The sequence below is a fragment of the Notolepis coatsorum genome, assembly GCF_963971535.1.
Source record: "Notolepis coatsorum genome assembly, chromosome: 13".
In the NCBI taxonomy this organism is placed as follows: domain Eukaryota; kingdom Metazoa; phylum Chordata; class Actinopteri; order Aulopiformes; family Paralepididae; genus Notolepis; species Notolepis coatsorum.
This window is the reverse complement of record NC_140177.1, coordinates 77,871,555-77,893,809: the sequence shown is the minus strand read 5'-3', so window position 1 is coordinate 77,893,809 and position 22,255 is coordinate 77,871,555.

Genomic DNA, 22,255 nt, shown 5'->3' with positions numbered 1-22,255 from the left:
TGAAGCTAGGCTAGCCAGTTGAACTTCTCTGCTCACATCGCAGCGACAACCAGAACCTGCAGATTCCTCCTGAGCAACGTCAGAAGGATACGCCCCTTCCTGACAAAAGAAGCCACCCAACTCCTCGTCCAATCAACAGTCATCTCCCGCCTCGACTACTGCAACGCACTGCTAGCTGGCCTCCCGGCCACTGCCACCAAGCCTCTTCAACTTATTCAAAACGCAGCGGCCCGCCTGATCTCAAACCTACCGAAGTCGGCCCATGTCACCCCACTTCTTAGGGACCTGCACTGGCTCCCCATTGCTGCACGTATCCGCTTCAAGGCCCTCGACCTAGCATACCGTGCGGCAAAGGGAACCGCTCCCGCCTACCTCCGGTCAATGGTCTCTAACTACACATCCTCAAGACCCCTACGCTCTGCATCTTCTGGCCGCCTCAGACCTACTCCTATCCAAGCTCCCGGAGGGTCATCAAAGAGAAGCCGCCTATTCTCAGTCCTTGCCCCACAATGGTGGAATGAACTACCCATCCCAGTTAGGACAGCCGAATCCCGTCCAATCTTTCGCCGTCGACTAAAGACTCACTTCTTCAACCATTATCTGAAATAATAAAAAAAAAAAAAAAAAAAAAAAAAAAAAATCTAACCCTGACTAACTTTACTGTCATGCACTTGTCCTAATAAACTAACCTACACTGTAACACGCAACACTTTGATGAACATTGTTACTCAGCTGATAGAGTTGTACCCTTCTTGCTGTCTTGTCGTACAGAACTTGTAAGTCGCTTTGGATAAAAGCTTCAGCTAAATGACTAAATGTAAATGTGGCTATTACATTTGCACATGTATCCACGACACGACACTGCCTTGCACTTTATTCAGTGGTTGTCATTGTGTCCAACAGGCATGTTTTTGAACAAATACAGTTTGATAAATGAGAATCATGTTCATCTGCCATTATGCTTTGCTTTTGTTTATACTTTTATGAGTAGCAGCAGCTATATGCTATATCCTATATTTTTCGCACACTTGATTTGAACAATGACATATAAATTGTTGGATTTATGGTGCTAATTACATTTTAAAATCTCAACGCCCAGTGGCTTAGCCCTATGGTGCTTCTACTGTGAATCAAATTATTGCCATAATAATATATTGAGATAATATTATTCTCATTCTTATTCTTGTTTGCATTTAATTGTGTAGGCTAAAGTATAATCAGAATAAGTATCTTACATCTCATGAGCTTGGTGCAGCCTTCTTTATGTGAGCAGACTGACTTTATGTCAAAATCCAACTTTCATTCCAAGGGGAATTAAGTCTGTCCTACATCAGTTGGCTGGCTAGATAGACAGTTCATACATCTTAGTTTAGCTAGAAATATTTATTTAATTGTATTATTATTAATATATATATATATTTTTAACTATATTTTAACCCTGCAGCACTTTGGGATCCTAATGAACGAAAAGTGCAATACAAATATTTTTTATTATTATTATTATTATTATTATTATTATTATTATTATTATTATTATTATTATTATTATTATTATTATTATTATTATTATTATTATTATTATTATTATTATTATTATTATTATTATTATTATTATTATTATTATTATTATTATTATTATTATTATTATTATTATTATTATTATTATTATTATTATTATTATTAAATAAAACAGGGAGATAGATGAAAATTAAATTAAATTAAACGTGACTTCCTTTAATCAAATCAATTTGACTACGTCTGTTCCTATCTTGTATTGTACAGTCAAAATAAAACAAACCCTACTTTCGGTATAAGCCACGCCTACTCCTGGTCTTCTATCCGAATACAGAACATTTAGTTGGTTATAGATATAGATACAGTTATGGTTTTATACCAATGAATGAAAGCGGACAGTACCGGCTGCCTACCTTTTTTTTCTTTTATTTTTTTTTATTATCTTTTCCCCCCTCCTTCTTTTTCCGATTTTTCTCCCATCCCACCCTTCCTGGTTGTTGCGCACTTTCCCCTACTGTTGGTCCGAGAGGCCGGAGACTGTCACATGCTTTCCTCCGACGCATGTGCAGCCTGCCGGCAGCCAGCCTGGCCGCGCAGATTCTCTCTGGGAGAGTGTAACGTGTGGGAGGCCGCACTACCTCTCACCAGATCCTACCTTCGCTGAGCAGGCGCCCCGACCGAACTGTAGGGGTCGCTGTCCACAACGCCCAGGACCCACCCGCCAGCTTTCCCACCCTCTAATACTGCCAATTGTATTAGTGTGAACGGCCAGCCAAGCTGGTGACAACGCGGGGAGCTGGATTCAAACACGCGAATCCAGCATCTCCGGCGTTGGTGACGAACGCAATCTCCGCTACGCCACCTGACCGCCCCTCGGCTGCCTACCTTAAACTCCAGGAGAGGTGTTAGTTGGCCAATGCCTCGGCTAACCGGTACTGTCTGTGTCCATTCATTGTGCTAAGCTAGGCATGCAGCCCAATAGCTTTCTACTGAACGCAGAGAGGAAACTGGTATCTAATCTTATTGTCTCACTCTGGAGAAGACAGTAAGTGAATGTCCCATTATGTTGGCGTGTTCCTTTAAATAACACAAGCTAATGATATTACCTACCATTACATTTTATCTGGTAGACAGAAAAATACTTGTATGTTCGTAAATGAATGCTAGAGATTGGGACTGGAATCAGTGTGGCATTTAGCCTGTTAGGCTAGAAGCCATCTCGCATTTCGCAGCCAAAGAAGCTCTCTAGAGGCCAGCTCATGAAGCCTTGATGACTGAGTGACTGACCTGAAAACACCAGTCGATGCCCACGGCAGTCCTCTTTTTTTTGTATGCACGCGCGCGCACACACACACACACACACACACACACACACACACACACACACACACACACACACACACACACACACACACACACACACACACACACACACACACACACACACACACACACACACACACACACACACACACACACACACACACACACACACACACACACACACACACAATTTAAACCAAGTCAAGTAATTTGGCTGCCAAGAGTAAAGACCTTAACCCTATCAAAACAGCAGTAAAAGTGTATATTTTCAGCACTATGTTTGTTTACAGATGTTTTTAAGATTTACCGAAAATAAGAATTTATCGAAGAAATTAATAATTTATATTCTCCTTTGTTTCATCACAATTTACTCAAATAGTAACAGCCACAATATTTCTGGGAATACATACCCCCAGGTCCCTAGATGTTCCAAGATACCAAGAACATATAACTTGCCCTTGTAGAAGTGGAGAAATCTTCCATTTACTTGGGCATGTACCTTTAGGCAACATTTCTGAAAATAGGGCTACAGCTTAACAGGTTAAAATAGGATATAGTATACATGTAACTGAACACAGCTTTTAAATAATTATCGAAGGCCATGGGAATTACATATTTGAATGATTACATTCAATGTTATTACCCCTTAACTGTTAACTGTTATTTTTTTTATTTAGTCTCATTTAAATAATTTCCATTGGCCATGTTTTTCCAGTTGATCTACATACTCAGGTTGACGCTCTTCCAGTCTGGAGCTTGCTTCTTTTAACAGTTAGACTATTCCCTCTCGTGGGGGGAAAGTAATTAACTATTTCTACAAAAAATTTACTCAAGTAAGTAAAGTGAAACACCAACCATTTAAATCTAAACAATCTCAGATGGGGATCAAACATTGTAGCCTAATGTGGATCTATATGTGGGTTCTGGACATTTAAAGGTTTTCTATCAGACAGTTAAGAAAATGTCGTGTGTGTAGAGTAAGACCTAGACAGTCACACTATCTGGATGACAAAAAATACCATAATACTGTTGCTATATCTGGTGCAATATATTTATTGTGCATTGTCCCTGTCAAATAAATACATAAAATAAAATGTTTTATCTAGTACAGTCAACCGTTAGTTGCCTAGACCACAAATGTTAAGGCATTTCTGCTTTTGGTGATGATTGACAGTAAATATGGGGAGAGAGATCAATGCGGGGGACGAGATACGACATAGGTCATGGGCCAAATTCGAACACAGTGCGTCATGATTACAAGGTACGTTTCTCAGCTTGGTGAGCCACCAGAACACACATGCAAACTGAAGAAAATACCAATCCAAACCATCCACCCACCACTTCATGCCAAATATGTATTTCACCCACTTGTGTAAATGCACACATAATTAGTATAATAAAGCACTTTAGCCCAAATCTGTCGAACCACACTTCTACCAGTATCTGATCTGAAGACTGGGTCACAGTGTCCGCCTCCGCCTCGCTCCGCCTCCGCCTCTCCCTGACAGCTCCATATTTCAGCTCCCCAGGCCTCCACTTTCCACCCTGCAGGGGTACGGACGTGAGGGCTGGCCTGCCCATCGCTTTTATTTACTTCCAATTCCTGAGTCCATTCATAACACTCATAGCAGCAGCAGCGGCAGCCCCGCTTCCTACTGAGGCTTATGGGGTAAAGGTAGCGTGAGGGAGTTGTATATTAATAACTCTGTAGACACGGGTGACGGCAGCATATGGCGACAGCTCCTCGTGAGAGAGATTTGCTGAGATGATGTGGAGGGGGGTAAATGTATGTGACTGACATGTTTATTTATATTCATTGATCTGTATGTAGATTATTTATTGATCTGCTTCTTCGCTGGTATTTTCTGGTGTTTGATTTGAGTTTGTGCTGCTACATATTCCATTAGCACACTTGATAAAAATAATAAATAATTAGTAGACAGGTGCTTCACTGATTTCATTATGGTAGACACAATGAGATTGTGTATTATTGATTGCGATCCATCAATTTGAGTCCCTACACCTACATTAAGAGCAGATATATTTAATGAGGTTAGGAGAACCTGGCAGGACAAGAGGCATGATTACATTATATGAAATCCATTTACAGTGTTTCTGCACGTCACACCTGAAAGATACATGTACTGCAAATCAATTGTCTAAAAGGATTTAGACACCTTACATTATTGCAGTTTTGGACATCTTGAGTTTTAAAGTTTTAAAGGAATCATGGTAACCCAACAGCTTCATCTAGGAGTATGTAGATAAACTGTGGATAAACGGGGCTATCGTGGACAGGGTGAGCAGTTTCAAGTACCTGGGAGTCCACATCACAGAGGACCTGACATGGTCAACACACAGATTCTGTGGTGAAAAAGGCGAAACAGCGCCTGTATCACCTGAGACAGCTAAGGAAATGCAGAGTATCGGGGAAGATACTCCACTCCTTCTATTCCGGGGCTGTAGAGAGCATTCTGACTTGAAACATCACTGCCTGGTTTGGAAACAGCACGGCACAGGACAGGACAGGAAGGCACTCCAGAGAGTGGTCCGCTCAGCAGAGCGTACTACGGGTATTGCACTACCACCCCTGCAGGACTTATATATAACAGGAGGTGCAAATCCAGAGCCTGCAGAATAATGAAAGACCCCCACCACCCCAACAATAGCCTGTTCAAGCTGCTGCAGTCAGGCAAGCTCCTACGTACACACGCTGCGAGAACAGAGAGACTCCGGCTCAGCTTCTTCCCCCAGGCCATCAGAACACTGAACACTCCACTCACAAGTACACATGAGCACACAGACACACACACACAACACTCATGCGGCAAACGCTAAAACAATCACTTTAAACAAAATGTCACTTTAAATAATGGAAAAGTCACTTTAAAGGAAGGAGGTATTGTATAGTGTTGAAGGTAGAGGCTCTGTGTAGGATTGTTAGTATCTGTCTAACTGCATATGTAACTGTTCACACTAGTGTCTGTCTACCTGCATATATATCTGTGTCCACTGGAGGGCGTTCTAGGGGGAGACACTCTGGAGTACTACCAGGTAGCATAAGTATCTGTGTCTCCTCCCCCTTCTTTCTCTCCCCCCCAGTCTCTCAGTAAGAGAGGACTCATGTGTTAATGCTCCCACCATGTGAATAAACAAACCAAGCCAGTTAAAGGCTAAAGAATGGAAACCATGCCTCTTGACCACATTATTGTCGCCCTATAGTCGGATTCTGTTAACAGGTTATGGGCCCAGATAACGCCGGGGCGAAATAGTGGAGGTACTGTAGTAAGCTTAGCTGAAGTTATAGGCTAGGATAGCACCGGGAGCACCGCGTGGCTAGTTGCTAGGCCAACAGGAGTAAAAGCTAAGCATACCATTAACGAAGAGGATGAAAGCCAAGAAGACCCACAGGAGAGCCAAGAAGGCAGCAGCCGGGAGTCGCTGGAAGGCAGCGACCAAGAGCCCAGAGGAGGCGGCACCGGGGGAGACGGAGCATGCTGAGCACGGTGGAGGCGAGGGGGAGAACCCCGCCTCGGAGCGTGTGGCGCCCGCTGGGCACAGCGGAGGCGAGGGGGAGAACCCCACCTTGGAACACGTGGCGGCCAGAGGGAGGAACAAAGGGCCACCATTCAATGGAAAATCAGAGAACTATGAACTCTGGGAAGAGCGCATGCTATGCTACATGCACGGTATGGGGCTGAAGGAGATGATCCTGACGGCCCCCACGGGAGAACTGACAGCGGAGAAACGGAGTGGCGGAGAAAGAATGGCGCACCCTTTTCGAGATGGCTAGGTGTAAGCTAGTAGGCAGTAACTTACCTAAGAGCCTATGGCACTATGCGGTACAAGAAGCCGCCTACACCAGAAACAGGTGCTTCAATAAGCACACAGGCACCACCCATATACAGCACTGACAGGAAAGAAGTGGTCTAGCCAGAATGCACCGTTTTGGATCAGAGTGTTATGCGTACCTGCAGGACAGAGGAAAGCTAGAGTCCAGGTGTGTGAAAGGGCTCTTTGTAGGGCACGACAAGGGAAGCCCCGCTTTCCTGGTTTATTATCCCGGTAAAGAGATAGTGCAGAAACACAGACTAGTCAAGTTTGTCACAAAGACAACATGTGAGGGCGAGACACAGACAGAGGAGCCAGAGCTGGACTCCAGAGTAAGGTGTGTAGAAACCGAGACACATCAGCCCAGTGTACTTGGCACGGGCGTGCAGGCAGACAGTCAGCCACCCCCAGAGGGCGGTGACGAAGAGCACCCGAGGGTGGCGCCGAGTGCTCCAAGCAGTGGGAGGTACCCCTCGAGGGAACACAGACCCCCAAAGTATTGTGGTGATATTGACATTGAATTTCATAACTAATATGTGTGAATAATTAGAGAGTCATAATGTAGGAGAGACAGACATTCCAAACCAACCCCCTCTCATGATAAGACTGCTTACCCAAACTGTATGTAGGAGAACAGTTGCAGGTCATAAAAAGCCCCACGCTAATGTAATCAGGGGACAACAAAGACTATGTAAATAAGTCACACCCCACAGACGAAACGGTGACTCACTCTAACTAGCAGACACATCCAAGGAACTATTAAGTCAGTATACTTTATATAGGAAATCTGGTAATAAAATATGTAACTTATTACATTAACCATATCAATGTAGAAGGTAACTTACAAAGAAGAATACCATTTAGAATGTCACCCGAGTATGAAAGTAATAGTGTTATTTCACTCTTGTTATAAATCCTGGTATATTTATCACAGTTATATTATCTGGTAAATAAAGGTTGGTGTGGTCTCCTATGATGTCTGGTATCAGCCTAGAAGCAATGACTGTACTGGGGTGATATGAGAGATCTATAGGTCATTGCATGAACCATGTACATTGGAAAATCAAAATGGTATACGAAGGAATGTTAAAATTATTGATTCATTCAAAGGGGGCCACAGGCAAACCCCCCCTCTGTCCAACATGAGAAGCAACAGCCCAAAAGCAGGGGGCCAGACAGGCCCCCCTGCTGCTGCAGGCAAACACACAAGGACAATGACATGTTGGGGCAGATCAGCCCCAACAAGAAGACAGATACTTGTGATTGGTTGAACCAGTTTAAAAATAAGTGAGGTCATTTAAACCTATAAGTATTAGAGCAGTACAGTTAGTTGGCAGGCCAGCTCACCGACCCGTCCCCAGGGGGGTCAGGCTGAGCCTCGATCCACCACCAGAGAATGTGCTGTCATACATGTGAGTAGAATCATGGACTCATTATTGTTGGTTAGAGTAACATGTACAGATTCCTACCTTAAGACCAGGTTGTGCCCATGTGTATGGCTTAGTACATTCTCGTTTCATACATAACATGACTACTATTTATGTGCAGAACTGTCTTGATGTGAAGAGCCACATGTGTCTGGGCTATTTTATTATATAAACCTCATCAACCCTTTTGTACAAAGCATGTATTATGATGAATAATTCCTGTATGTAACTGATGCCTTATCCACCTTGGGCCCTTTGGCAAATAAATCAGTTGAGTTGAAATATAGTTCCTTTTGTCTGGACTGCACGTTTATTTCTCATCTGACTAAGTCAGGGGAGGAGACCATGTTTATATCACTCTCCTTTTCCTCCTTCCAGTTAACAACCTCATTGGGCTGCAAATGACCTTAGGTATTGTATAGAATATACGACAGAAATGGTGCCGTTCAACCCGCTCTGTGCTGCCCCCCCCTAAGAAAGATGTGCGGTGGGTTTTGTGTGGCTAGCTGCTCAGCGCCACGGCCCCTGCCTGCACGTTGGGGACATCCAGAAAAAAAGCCGGAGGTTGATGCGTTCATTACAAGGGGTTTGCAGTGCAGAGTTTGCTGTCTGGATGGAGGAACGAGGGAAGGATGGAAGGTTGGTTGTGTAGCCACTAGTTGGGGCCCAGGGTGAATATAGCCTTTGCGTACAGGAATGGTGGAGTGGTGATTAGTTAGACTGTCCAAAGGTAAAGGGAGCGCGCTTGTTGTTCAGTAAATATACAATCATGAGCTTTTGATGTTTGTGTGGTTATTCAGAAACAGGAGGCCGTTTTCGGCCTGCTTGCTTGGGTTTATTGCAATAAATACGGGCAGCATATTTTGTGCCAGGCCTTTGCGAACAGGGGGATAGTATTTTTTATTTTGTTGTTGTTTAAAAAGCGGCGGCCCGACGATTGGTTATTAAGTCATATTTAGGGACAGCTGAGGTTAGGAGGCGCTGAAGAGCAGAAGTGCACGATAATGGTGATACCGGGTGTCATAAGTTTAGGAGGCTGCGTCGATTGAGCAGACCTGATGAGGGAAAGTACACGAATTGTATGACTGTCTGGTGAACGTAATAGCTTGAGGTGACCCAAAGCACATAAGTTAGGGATAGGTAAATTACTTGAAGGGTAAGGCGAAGAGTGGTAGAACGTGGATTATAGTTACAGAAATGCAGGAAGTGGGACTGTGAGGTGACTATGGACAGTGATGGAAAATGCAGAGTAGTCAGAGATCTTAAAGAGAAGATTATAGGGTGAGGTAAAGAGTATGATGAGTGTGTGAAAGTGGGAGTCTATACCCGGTTAGTGGGTCGAAATTTTATTATTAAATATATGACTGGGTTCGCCGCGATGAGGACTGTGTATGGTGCGGTTGATTAGGAGAAATATGGGGTTTTGGCTTGTGAACACAAGAGGATGTTCGAAGATTACATTTTAAGATACGGGTCTTGTTCTATAAGGCAGGACAGTATAGTGAAGTCGGCATACACAGGGTCTTGATTGTTGATAGCGTTGCGCCATGTAATCGACGCCTCGTACGGGGGGTCGGTTTGTTTGTATTTATGTATTTGTGTAAATGTATGATCATAGCAAACTTGGCCGGGTTGTTATGTTGTTAAACGTGGATCAGAACGGTATACGAGTCTGAAGCGAGTCATATTGGAAGTTGGGGCTAGCTAGCTTAGCTCTGTGGAGGAGCCATGATAAATCTATGGACGTTACGGCGGCGATGTGAAAGATTTGACGGAAGGCTGTGTGAGCAATTGTTGTCGAGAAGCGAGTCGATTGGTACGTTGATGTCATTGTGGCCGTATTAATGGTTATATTTGATGCGGTAGTGATTGTGTACGACGTTGTTGTGGAGATGGGTGTCGCCGGTTGATGACATGATAGTGTTGAGAGGAGTTTTTGGACATCCTGGCTATTGAGCCAGGCGGAGAAAGGGTAGGAGAAATGCTTTATGATTCGTTTTGAACTGTGTAACGGCGTTTCTTAGTTTAGGATGTTTTAATTTCTTTTACTATAGTTTGTTCTTTTGAAATAGTTTGTTGTTTAGACATGTGTGAGTTGTTTAGAGTTAGATTGGTACCGAGCGGACTGAATGAAATGTGCGGATCCCGAACGCATGTGGAACACCACATAACGCGCGGATCTTGGAGTGTTGAACCATCACATCAGGCTGGCTAGGCTATTAGCTTGCATGCGGCTGTTTTGTGAAATTGCGGGCAACATGTATGATGATTAGAGTTTTGGAAGTGACTGTTAGGAAGTGTTGGAGAGCGCGGTTGGTGTCGTTGCATTGTATTAAGACGAAACGGAGTGTTTTGTGATAGTTGTACGTTTTCGCGAATACACGTCGTTTGCTCTTTGCGCCGTTTGCGCTAGTGCGCATGCGCGGATCGCTGTTTTTCATTCATTCGCTCTAGGAAAAACAGGTGAGTTTATATTTAGCTTTGTGCTATATGTTTGTATATTGTACATTGTATTTTTGTGTAAACCAGGGGAAAAAGATGTAACATGTATGGTGCTTAGATTAAGGGAGGTAGTAAACAAATGTGGAGGAAGTCAATAAGGGTTTACTTAGGCTGCAAACAATGCAGTGAGCCTATCAAACAGATGATTTAATGGATACATGGCCTATGATAAGCTGGGATTCACAAACTAGCTACTCTGGGTGATTGTTTATTAATGAAAGGAACATATACACATTGGACCTGTAAAACTGGGCAATAGTATGTTACACAAGTGTATAGTCTTGACCAAGTGGAGATTGAGAGTAGCTGTAGGCTGGATTTGGACAGGTGCTCTACACTGAAAATGACATATTGCTTGCATTATGTTTAATTGTTACATCTACATTAGAATCATATGTCACATAGGTACCGGGTTAACGTTCCCAGGACGTCCGGTTTACAGTTTTTTGAGTCTTAGCATGTGGGAACTAACCACTAATGATGTTTTATTGCTAAAGGGTGGCTTTTGATAAAAATGCTTGTACTTGTAATATGCATGACTGTTGTTGTTTAAAAATGTGAGGTTGAAATCTGTTTAGGTTGTGCACGTGTGTAGAGAATTGATGTGGTGTTTATGCTTGTTTTAGATTGTTAAATCTTTAATACCATTGGTTTACATAGGCTGTTTTATATTAAGATTGGTTGCAAGTCCTTGAATCATAATGGGATAATTTAATGGTGGGGGCTTGTTTTTATGATTTTAATGATTATGATTGTGTTTACAGTAGTTGAAATGATTGTTTTTATTCCATAGTTATCTGTACTTAGGACACTGTCTGTGACTAGAAGAACAGGCAAATATGTGTTAATTAACCTCTGGGGGAGGGTGATTAGCCTTCCCCTGGAAGCAGTAGGAATGTGTGATTTATTCAAACCTAGGGGGCGGCTTGCCTCTGGGGGGATGAGATGTTTTGATTAACCTTTTGATGGAGTTACAGGAGGGCCTGCATTTGCCAGGGGACAATGGGGGTTCAAAGGCTTACACCAGGTTACCGTGCCAGTAGGCTGAGGGACAAAAGTTGAGAAGATTATATGCCCAAGGGAGGTAGGAATGCTTTAAGACAGGTCGCGGGAAGCCACGGGGGATGGTGAAACCTGTTGTTTATGGTCACTGTTAGGCTCAGCCTATCTTTACAACAGGAGAGAGGTCACAGCTGGTGAAGATAGGAGGGAAGGGTCAGAGTGAGATAACAGATGGAGGTATTTTTTACAACAGGGCACAGAGAGGTGTGACAGGAGGTTGAGACGAGGTGCTAATTCAGGACAGCATGAGGGGGATAGGAGGTGACAGGAAGGTGAGACAAAGGGCTAATACAGAAAGCAGCTGAGGGAGGAGTGAGCACAGTAATTGAAATAGGAGCCAATTCAGATGAGGTTATTTAACTATTTGATTAGAGGGAATAGCGTTAGACTCTCAGGGTACTAGGAATGCTTTGAGATTCTATCGTTGAGAGGGAATTCCTAGACTCTTTCTGGCAGTGGGTAAGAATACAGTAGGGAGGCTGGAGTGCAGAGGTTGGTGTAGATTGTGTTAGCCTGAGGTTGAGTACAGAGAGAGCTGAGAGCAGGAAGGGAGGAACAACTAACAAACTGAATGAATGATTAATGAGTTATGTGTGTTGAATGGGAGTGTTTTGATGCATGAGTGAGACAAGCGTGAATGGCTTTGTCTTTGAGTGTTTACTTAGTAATGTGAGGATGAGTTGAGTGGCGTGTGAGTGCGTGTCTGAGCGTTTTTGATTTCAGTGGGTGTTTGAGGCTGTGAGATATTGAATGGAAGAGTTTGTTTTGTTTAAGTTAACGGCCACTGTTGTGTGCTCAAAGAATGTGTGGATGAGCGGTTGGATTTAGATTTTTAGGTTTATTTTCTATTTTTAATCTGTAATTGTGTGGACTGGAATGCGGTTGAATGGGGACTCAAAGGTGTCAAGTCACAGAGACAGGATGATTTGTTCCGGTTGAGAGTGTGTGTGAGAATTGCAACAGGGGTGATAGAGCGGAATGGATGGTTTTGAAAATGTTGTTTTTATTTCTTTCATGTTTTTAGAAGATGCGTGGATGTTTCACAAATAAATCAGTTGAGTTGAAATATAGTTCCTTTTGTCTGGACTGCACGTTTATTTCTCATCTGACTAAGTCAGGGGAGGAGACCATGTTTCTATCACTCTCCTTTTCCTCCTTCCAGTTAACAACCTCATTGGGCTGCAAATGACCTTAGGTATTGTATAGAATATACGACAGTATCTGACAGACTATGCTCGGAAAGGGAGTGACGAGGAGGACAGTACACCCATCACTGTTGATTACTGCTACAGAGTAGTCAGTGGGGTCCCGCAGACCTTTAAAGAGGCCATAATGTCCCCTGAAGCAAGTAAATGGGAGAGAGCGATGGACGAGGAGATGAGGTCCCTAGAGGACAACCACACCTTCACTCTCACCAAATTACCGGAGGGCAGACAGACAGTTGGAGGAAAATGGGTGTATTCAAGCAAGGAGGGAATTGAAGGCCACGATAAATACAAGGCTAGGTTTGTAGCTAAGGGCTTCAGTCAGAGGGAGGGGATAGACTATGGTGAAACATTCTCCCCCACTGCCAATCTGACCAGTGTAAAGGTAGTGGTTCAGAAAGCAGCTGAGGACAATCTGATTCTACATCAGATGGATGTGAAGACAGCCTATCTGCACGCACCCATAGATAGGGAGATCTATGGAACAACCCGAGGGTTACGAAAAGGAAGGAGAGAAGTTAGTGTGTAAGCTGGAAAAATCCATTTACGGCCTAAAACAGTCTGGGCGAAATTGGAACAAGATGCTTCATACATGCCTTATCAAAGATCACTTCCTACAGAACCCAGTAGACCCCTGTGTTTACTCGAGGGAATCAAAGGAGTCGGGGAAAGTGATCATCGTCATCTGGGTAGACGATTTGATCATAGCAGCGGACAACACCAGGAGCCTAGCTCAGGTGAAAGAGATGCTCTCCAATAGATTTAAGATGAGGTTAAAACACTTTCTAGGTATGGATCTTGAGCAGTCTGCCAATTGTGTAACAGTATCCCAGAAGAGATATGTGGAAAAGATTCTGAAACGTTTTGACATGCAGGAATGCAGAACAAGGAGGATGCTCAGAAACTGACAGATGTGAAAATGTACAGGGAAGCAGTGGGTAGCCTCATCTATTTGACGACATGTACTCGCCCTGACCTATGTTTTGTAGTGAGTAAGTTGTCACAGCATTTTGCTGATCCCACAGAGGAGCACTGGATTACGGTAAAACATGTTTTTCGTTATCTTAAAGGTACAGCCGACAGACAACTGTGTTTCAGAAAGAGCAGCGAGGGCCTAGGGCTTAAAGCCTACAGTGATGCAGACTGGGCAGCTGACACCACAGATAGAAGGAGTACCACCGGATATTGTGTGAGTTTGAACCCAAACAGCTCATTGGTTTTGTGGAAAACAAAGAAACAGCCCACCATGGCTTTATCAACTTGTGAAGCCGACTATATGGCTCTAGCTATGACCATACAGGAGTGTATCTACCTGGAACAACTGCTCGAAGGGATGGATACCTATGTATACAAGAAGACTGTTGTTTATGAGGACAACCAGGGAACCATTGCGATTGCCAGAAACCCTGTGTGTCGGCAGAGATGTAAACATGTCAATATAAAATATAATTTCATTAGATCTGTCATCAAAGAAGAAAGGATGACACTGATGTATAATTGTCCCACGGACGACATGGTAGCAGATGCAATGACGAAACCTGCCTCCAAATTGAAATTGAAGAGATTTGCAAAGGCCATGTTTGGTGTGTAGATATTGACTGCCATGTTCTGTTGATGTTTTTGTGATTATATCATTTCCTTTGTAAAAAAAAATTATTCCCAAAAGTCAGCCAGTATACTAAAAAGTGGGAGTGTTGAAGGTAGAGGCTCTGTGTAGGATTGTTAGTATCTGTCTAACTGCATATGTAACTGTTCACACTAGTGTCTGTCTACCTGCATATATATCTGTGTCCACTGGAGGGCGTTCTAGGCGGAGACACTCTGGAGTACTACCAGGTAGCATAAGTATCTGTGTCTCCTCCCCCTTCTTTCTCTCCCCCCCAGTCTCTCAGTAAGAGAGGACTCATGTGTTAATGCTCCCACCGTGTGAATAAACAAACCAAGCCAGTTAAAGGCTAAAGAATGGAAACCATGCCTCTTGACCACATTATTGTCGCCCTATAGCCGGATTCTGTTAACATATAGTTTAGATACATTAAGAGTTAAAATAGTAAATTGTATAGTAGTGTACATAGGAACCAGTTTCTCAGGAACTTAGCATGTCTTTTTGTATCATGCATATCTTGTGTCTTACCTATTTTCTTTTTTCTATGCCTATTCTTATTATTGTATTTTGCACAATCGATGCGGGCATGCCCACCCGCATTTCACTGTATGCCCTGTTATGTATGTGACAAATAAACCTCTTGATTCTTGATTCTTGATGTAGAATATATAGGCAATCTTGTGTTAATTCCACGACAAGAGATATGTAATGTTAATTACCTGAAATGATTCCGTTTTGGGGGGGGGGGGGGGGGGGGGGACCCTGCATATATCGGGTATCGGAAATTAAGAGTTGGACAATATCGGTATATCGGTATCGGTAAAAAAGCCAATATCGAGCATCCCTAAAAAATATATATGTATTCGCTTTTTCTGTATTTTTCACCCATCCCAACTTAGCCGTTATGCCAATTCCCTTCCTGGTCGTTGCGCACATTGCCCCACTGTCGGCCTGGGGAGGGTGTAGAACTACCACATGCCTCCTCCGATACATGTAGAGTCATCAGTCGCTTCTTTTCACCTGACAGCGAGAATTCCCTGGGGGAACGTAACGTGTGCAGAGCAGTGGCGTCGTTAGCCCTGGGCTTCCGGGGCTTTAGCCCCGGATGTTTTTCTCCTAGCCCCGGATCTAAAAAAAAAAAGAAAAAAAAAAATTTTACATTTTTTTTTTTTTTTTTTTTTTACTTTTTTTTTTTTTTTTTTTGTCAGCATCCCCATTGTCTGTGCTGAATGTTTGTTAGTAATTGGTATTTTTTGTTGGTTTTTAGTACTTTTAAACATTTTTAGTAAGTAGTTTTCATTTGATCCTATAATTCTTTCATTCACCGATTTGTGGACTTTTTTTAGTGTCCTGAAAGGCGCCTTATAAATCAAATGCATTATTATTATTATTATTATCATCCAGGAGGGAAAAGACACTTTGGATAGTAGGGACTGCATCTCTGCCTGTCCTGACCAGGAAACACTTTGCAACTGTGATCTCCTCTGGCAATAGTTGGATATTGTAATGTGTGGCGAGGGGTTGCAGCAATTCCACTGAGAGAAACTGGTCTGAGGCTGGATAACATGCCTGTATGCCTCTCATAAATTGTTATCCAACTCATGAGACCCTGCTCTCAAGCTCTTGCAGCATTCTGTCGACGACTGGATAGAACAGTCTCTGTCTCAGCTGATCTCCTGAGCTGAGGTCTGAGCTTGTGCCACAAGATGACTCAACTACATACTCGTCCATCCTTTTCTGCTTCCTCCTTTGGCTGGTAGTATGTTCCTCAATCCAAAGGCCATTACATATGGCCTTTGTCCTGTCATACATGTCCACTGCCATCTCTGATGTGCGATAACCTTTGAGTGTGTCCTGCACTGTGCTTTTAAATAGTACAGATATTGAAGATGTGCACTTTAACGCAGCAGCACCTGGAGCCATCCATACCCATGTCCAGTGTCCTATAATAAGCTTTAATCGAACCTCGGATAGTCCGGTTGGTTTGGGGTGGTGTGAAAGCTCATTCACTCTTGCAAGTGAACCCTGCTGCGGTTCATTTGTGATGTGAATGCAAAGCGGACCAAAGGCAGGAAAAGACCCAAAAATCGAATATTTTTTTAATGAGAAGACTGAAACATATGTATATAATGAAACACACAATAGTTTTTTTTCGATTGCCTAAGCATGATTTTGAAAACGGGGCCCGGTGTTTCAAAACACACAATTAGCACAACCACACACACAATTATCAGAACACCTCAGATCCTTTGCTAAACACTTGTCAAAACCATACACTAATTTTGTTACCATATGAAACACACGTTACATAATGACTTAATTCTGTTTGAACCAGTTACACACACTGCTGTGCTTAACCTAAAACACATTTAGCAATTCTACTTCTCAGTGATTAGAGTACTGTAAGTGAAGTACGCAGATAATGTGCAAATATACAATAAATTCACCAAACACTACACAAGACCAATGCTGTAGACTGATGAAAATATAATTTATTTATCTACATATACCCAAATCAATGATGCAGACTGATGAAAAAAATTACATTTTCTCTCCATATAACCAAATCAGTCAACATTTCAACATGGAGAATCACAACAATACATGTCCCAGTTTTCATGCTACTATGTGCATAACACTGTAAGCTCAGCAAATATCAGACAAACATAAAATACTGTATCCAGTACAGGTTAAAATTACAGTAACAAATTTTTTTTTTTTTTTTTTAAATGTAAACAGAAAATACTAGACATTATCTCTTTGCCTAGCTGGACCTGGCAAGATAATTTTTTGTTGTGATTCTCCATGTTGACTGATTTGGGAAAATGGGAGAAAATGTATATTTTCATCAGTCTGCATCATTGGTTGTCTTGTGTAGTGTTTGGTGAATGTATTGTATATTTTCATGTTCTCTGTGTACAGTACTTCACTCTCCTTCCATTTTGGTTGAAGACAGGTGAACTCACCTGCTGCATTTTTATAGTGCTTAAACCTGATTGTGTATCTACAATTAACTGTGTTTTTATTTTGTTATTGGTGTATATGTGTATGTATGTACAGTATATGTATATATATTATATGTATATATATGTGTATATATGTATATTTGTACTCCTGTTGGGGCTTCTTGGACCAGATCAATGTTTTATCTGGCTAAATAAATAAATAAATAAGAAACTGATGATTTGGTCCTGTTAACTTTGAATTTTCTAGGGACTGCCCATATCCCTCTCATGGACCTGGACCTCACTTTGAGAACCTCTAATGATTCTAGTTATTCAGTATTCATCTCTAATTAATCTAAAATTGCGTATTTCTGTGCTTAAAAAAAAAGAAAAAAAAAAAAAACTCCACCCCCCTGGGCTGAAGCCCCCAATGTTTTCTAACCCTAAAAACGCCCCTGGTGCAGAGGTTCACGCTATTTCTCCCAGATCCCCTCCCTGCTGAATAGGCTCCCCGACCGACCAGTAGGAGTCGCAGTTTACATCGACCAGAACACATACCCCACCGGCTTCCCACCCGCTAACACTGCCAATTGTGTTAGTAGGGATGACTCACGACTGGCCAAGCCGGAGGTACCGCTAACAGCTGGATTCGATCGCAGAGTCTCTGCGGTGTGAACATAATATAGGCAATCTTGTCAAATGAAGGTACTTATTGAAGTCTAAAGCAAAGAAGTAAAGAAATCCGCAAACTTCACCTGAACACCCCCCCCCTCTCTCTTGGTCCCTCCCTCACTCCATCTTATCCTCCCTCCATCCCCAATAGCCTTCAGCCGTAGGCCCCCTTTTTCTTCGGCGGGACCCCAGGGACAGCACATCGATTCCCCCCGCTGTCTAATTTTCTCCAGCCATGTCTTTCGTGGGACTTTTTTTGGGGGGGAGGAGATACCGCAAAAATTAACGAGGCAGGATGCGATGAGGGACATGGTGACGGTCGTGTGTGTGTATGTCTGTGTGTGATCGCATGCACTTTTATGCATGTGAGTTGTGCATCCGTCCGTGTGTGGGGACGCATGTGTGCACTCCCCATTCCGCACACATGTGCACTGTGTCTCTACTTCCACAAAAACAGTCCCGGTCAGCGGTGAAGGCCTTTCAATAACTCCCTGCGCAGACCCACCCCCCTTCCCCCTGGTGGCCCCTCCACATTCCCGTGCTTGGATGGTTGTACCCGGTTCAGAGAGGAAGGCTGTTCTGTGTAGAGCCAGGCCTCCTGAGAAGTAATTAGCATCGGTTGTGCTGTCTTGTCTAGTCTTTTTTGTGTGTCCTTCCTGGATGCCACACTTTAGGCACAGTCTGTCCATCCCTGTTTAGACTGAATGCACACAGTACAGATGAAGGACATGTCATGGACTCATGAATACTGGAAAAAATAAATTAAATATGTGAGCTGTTTTTGTAAAGAGATGCTAAAAAGATGGAATGTAAAGGGAATACGCTTAAGGGGAATATGAGTACACAAATGCTTGTTCAAATCAGAAACAGTGCAAAGATATAAATATATATTTTTGTATTGGAATACCAAGACAAAATAGAGAACATGTTCAAAGACAGAGACTCAAAACAAACCTGGTACTGACTACCACAGGTCTCAAACCTAGGGCCCAAGGCTTTTGTATTGAAAATTAGGCTAAATAGGCAGATCATCGAAACAGTTTTTACTGTCGGTTTCACTATATTTGAAGACGTCAGTTCTGACCACAACAAATGTTGAGAGACTCCGGCTCAGCTTCTTCCCCAGGCCATCAGAACACTAATGTGAGGTTTCTGTCCTTGCTCTCTCACTCGTTCTGTTCCTTTAACCACCTCGCTCTGTTTTCATTTGTTTTTTCTGTTAATTATTTCAATTCCCTCATTCACACGCTTCTCCCCAGTGACGTCATCAGAGACGTCGCTGATTGGTTCTCTCAGGTCTGCACGCTTTTCAATCACATTCCCCAGCTGTCACTGCTTGTCAATCAATCAATCCCTTATTATTTATACCCCGTTTCTCCACTCTAAGTTGGTTGGATCGTCTTGATTTTTCTCTGGTTGCATTCTCCGTTTTTGCTGCTGCTGCTGCTTTTGCTCTCTGTGCTATCTCCAGGATTTTTCCAAGAAGCCTTCCTCTTGGACACCTGTTCCCATGGCGCGCGCTCGCTCCGCTGTTGTTCCAGCACCATTACGCATTACGTCTGGGTGAGTTTTTATTGACTGTCTTGATCTATTCCGTTTTTCGTGTGTTACTATTACACTGAAGATTACCACCTTTTTGTCAGACAGTCACTCACCCAGCGTTCCCTTTTGTTTGTTCCCTCTGGGATAATATTTTTGGGACTTTTCTTCTCCCTCTGTGTGTTGCTCACACCGAAGATATTATTTCACATTTGGATTGTTTTTGGACTTCACTACTGTGTGTATTTTACACGAAGATATTCACTTGGGACTGTGTTTGGAATTTTGCTCACTGTGTGTATTACACGAAGAGATTCACTTGGGATTTGTTTTGGAATTGTGCTCACTGTGTTTAATTACACAAAGATTAGTTCACCCTGTTCTCCTGCTCGTTCAACCTGCACTGTTGTTGACTCGTTCCCTCTCTCCCTCTCTCGGTCTCGCAACACATCGGAGATTCTGCCGAGAGAATTCTGCAGAGCGGTTCTGACGTCAACATCTGCTATTCCCAAACTACCACCACGGGAGAAGCTGCAGAGCAGCAGAACTTTTGCCCCCTGGCCTATGTACCTGTCTTGTTGACTTGCCTATCCTGTACTCTTTATATTTAGTATTCAAATAAACAAGCCCTTGTATTTGGCAACTCTGAATTCCTACTCTCTTGTGTCGTGCGTTTGGGGTCGGTGTCAAACCATAACAACTGAACACTGAACTCTCCACTCACAAGTACACATGAGCAAAGGGACCTGACTTAGTGTGCAGTAGGGCTGACCCATATTAGTCGACTAATCGGTCGACTGCCAACCTCTTAGTTGAATACAAAAAAAGAAAAAATGTATAAAAAAATTATATATATATTTTTTTATCATTCTTTCCAAAAGAAAAGAGGCCTAGAAGCGTGGCTAACGCTAATGGCACGCATACCAGAGGCTAACTGCCTACGAAAAAAACAGGCACAGAGGCACTGAAAGAGGATTTCAGCCATCTAATGAACACACTAGACACACTACAAAGTCAGCGCCCCTCAAAGTCTCTCGCGGACAAACTCAACTCTTCTACGCTCGGTTTCAGATTCAGATTCAGATTCCTTTATTGAGCCATTTGTGTAAAACACATTGGTAATTGTTGCAGCAATACAGTGTATGCATTTTCTTTTCTTTTTTCACAGTAAACAACACCAACACAGACAAGAAACGAAACAGTGCAGTGGGGGATTAATCAATAAAATACATATATATATATAAAGTGAAGAGTGCAGAGTTCCAGTACGGACTAGTGCAGTGCAGTCAGTGTCATTGTGCCAGTGTCACTTGGGGGCAGAGGGGGGGGGGGGGGGAGGTACTGAGGGGGGGGGGGGGGGGACCTGAGGCACTGAGGGGAAGAAGCTCAGTCTGTGTCGAGCCTTCACAGCCTTGGGATCCTCAGCAGGGTGAAGAGGCTGTGACCGGGGTGGGATGGGTCGGCCATGATCTCCTGCCCTCTTCAGCGCCCTGGAGTCGTGCAGGGACCTGAGGGAGGGCAGGGGACAGCCAATCACCCTCTCCGCGGAGCGAATCACCCGCTGCAGCTTGGCAAGATCTTTGCCGCTGCAGCGGGGAACCAGGAGATGATGGAGTGGGTGAGGATGGACTCAATGATGGCCGTGTAGAATTGGGCCATCATGGTCCTCGGCAGTTTATATTTCTTCAACTGCCGGAGGAAGAACATCCTCCCCTGGGCCTTCTTGAGCAGGCCCGTGATGTTGAGCTCCCACTTCAAATCCCGGGAGATGGTCATGCCGAGGAATCGGCATGACTCCACGGAGGTCACCTGAGTGCCTCCCAGTATGATGGGAGGGGGCAGGGCTGCTTTCTTCCTGAAGTCCACTACCATCTCCACTGTCTTTTGAGCATTGAGCTCCAGGTTGTTGCAGCTGCACCAGCTCTGCAGCCTCTCGATCTCCCTCCTATAGGCCGACTCGTCCCCCCTGGAGATGAGACCCACCAGGGTGGTGTCATCAGCGAATTTCAGGAGTTTGACCGAGGGGTTGTAGAGAGGGCAGCTGTTGGTGTACAGGGAGAACAGTAGTGGGGATAAAACGCAGCCCTGCGGGGAACTGGTGCTGGTGGACCTAGAGCTGGAAATGCTCTTCCCCAGCCTCACCCGCTGAGACCTGTTGGACAGGAAGTCGGTAATCCACCTGCGAGTGGAGGCCAGCACCTGCAGCAGGGTTTGGTGCAGACAGTGGCGCCGTTAGCTCAATGGCTAGTGACGTCACTGGCGCCGGCTGTTGTGGAGGGGGGGGGGGGGGCGGGACGCTCTCTCGTTGTCGGTACACAGTGTGAGAAGAGCATTTATGCAGGTGAACACCAGGAAAGCTGCTGGCCCAGATGGAATAACAGGACGCATACTTAAGTCCTGTGCTAACCAGCTAGCCCCTGTGTTCACCGCCATATTTATTTATCCCTGGCGGAGTCAGTGGTCCCTGCCTGCTTCAAGATGTCTACCATCATCCCTGTACCAAAGAAACCCTCCCCAACATGTCTCAATGACTAACAGACCGGTGGCACTCACTTCTGTGGTCATGAAAGTTTCGAGAGGCTGGTCAAGGATCACATTTGTGCCTCCCTCCCCAGTGATATGGACCCG